Source organism: Volvox carteri (genome assembly GCF_000143455.1).
Source record: "Volvox carteri f. nagariensis unplaced genomic scaffold VOLCAscaffold_3, whole genome shotgun sequence".
Lineage (NCBI taxonomy): Eukaryota > Viridiplantae > Chlorophyta > Chlorophyceae > Chlamydomonadales > Volvocaceae > Volvox > Volvox carteri.
This window is the reverse complement of record NW_003307546.1, coordinates 1,045,051-1,047,072: the sequence shown is the minus strand read 5'-3', so window position 1 is coordinate 1,047,072 and position 2,022 is coordinate 1,045,051.

Below are 2,022 nucleotides of genomic sequence, written 5' to 3'. Positions count from 1 at the left end.
TGCAGTTCTTGCATAGATCGGTTAGCAGTCTTCTGCGCCGCTGTGTTGCCTAGCCAGGGGCTGGGAGAGCGTCCCGGTTGGCGTGAGTGAGGGAATGAGGCGCGCGCGGAGGAACAGACGGACGTAAAGCCGCGCGCCCATCCCTGCGCTGTGTTTCGGCCCGGTCAGGGCCCCTGGTGCTCGTCCTTTATCGGGCGAGCCGCCCACAGTGTAACACCCCATCAACAACAACAACAACAACAACAGCGCGTTTACAGTACACGTCGCGTCGGTCCTCTGCTATGTTGTAGTATCGAAGTATAAGGCCTAGGTACAAGTTTTCTTTCTCGCTTGGACGGACATGCCAGAACAGGCAACACGATGGGTGAGCTCGCACGCTACCCAGCATGCCCCCGAGCACGCGATGAGCCGTCCTAGAAAGGAGCAGCGCCCCCCCTCCCCAACGCTGACGCAATAGACCATCCCAAGCGCTGGTGTCCGTATGGGCAGCAGCCGCCGTTCACACACGAGTCGTTGTGGGACATGTATGCAACGTGAAGTGTGATCGTGCCCAAATACAACAGCCCCTGCTTAATGTCCAGAAGGCTAGCATGCAGCTGATGTCCTCATCCTGGATGAGTTCTCCATGATGACTGCAGAGAACTTGATGCACATTCTCATCACATTGTGGCATGCCAGTGAAGAGCCCTCCATCGATGCCATGCTGCACAAGAAGCTCATCATCCTAGTTGGCGATGATGCGCAGGTGCACACCTGTGCACAGTACTGCCGCTCGGGGGAGGTAGGCATCGTGGTGCTCAGCCTCCACACCATGCACTTACAGTGCTTGTCGCATGCTGCCCTCTGTCATCGGCCTGCTACTGCGCCCCCCTCCCCCCCTCTTTTCCCCCTCCCCCTCCCCCTCACTTGCACCTCCGCAGCTGGTGCCTGTCTGCAAGCATCAGCGCACACACGAGGATGAACCCGCTGCCACAGCTGTGTGCCGACGATGCCACATCTCGGCCTCACCCTATTGGCACACTGCCACACACCTAAACTTGAGCGTCTCAGTACGGCATGTGAAGGACCCGGCCTACAGCAGCCTGCTTGATATCATCCGGCAGCACGCCCCCACACAGGCTGAGCTAGATGCTGTGTTTGGGGTGTGCACACCGGACAACATGCACTTCATCGAGGAGTCACAGGTGGCAGCCACATGCGATGCAAACACGACAGTGCTGTGTACCCATCAGGAGGATGCGCTGCAGCACAACCTAGCCATTCTGTGGCGCCTGGAAGGCACCGCCCTCGGCGAAGTACGCCCCTGTCGCCTGTCCCACAATGTCACTGCCCCAGACGCCATGCTGGCCCTGGACCAATGGCTCCAGGAGCCCACGTTTCGGACGCTGCCATGCGTGGCCGTCGGCATGCGCGTCTGCTTAACCGACAACATCTCCCTGGCCCGCGGAGCCGCCAATTGCGCGACTGGCAATGTGGCCAAGCTCCTGTTCGATGCAGATGGCCATGTCGATAAAGTCAAGGTCCAGCTAGCAACCACAGGGAAGACTATCACGCTGGGACGCAGTGTCACCCGCTACAAGATCCTGAATGGTGTCCGATACTTCAAGTCCACTTTCCCCCTCTGCCTTGCATGGGCAATAACAACACACCATGCACAGGTGCGAGCTTCTGTTGCTGACATTTAGCCAGCCTTACATGCATGGACGGCAGCATGTCCATACTCGTCCAAGCACCCTGTGCTAACCGTGCCATCCACACCACCACAACCGCACCTGGATTGCTCATGCTGTATGCAGGGTGCAACCCTCGCCACACACACAATCATCCATGCCCGGGATGCTTTCACGCCCGGCCTGCTGTATGTCATGCTGTCGTGTGTGACAGAGAGCCGCCTGATCAAGATAGTGGGCTCCCTCTCGCCAGACTTGTTCAACCCTGTCATCTTGCCCTGGACCACAAATCCGATCGCCAACACAACAGCGCCAGCAGCCGGACCATCACAAGCAGCAGCTGAGACTGCAT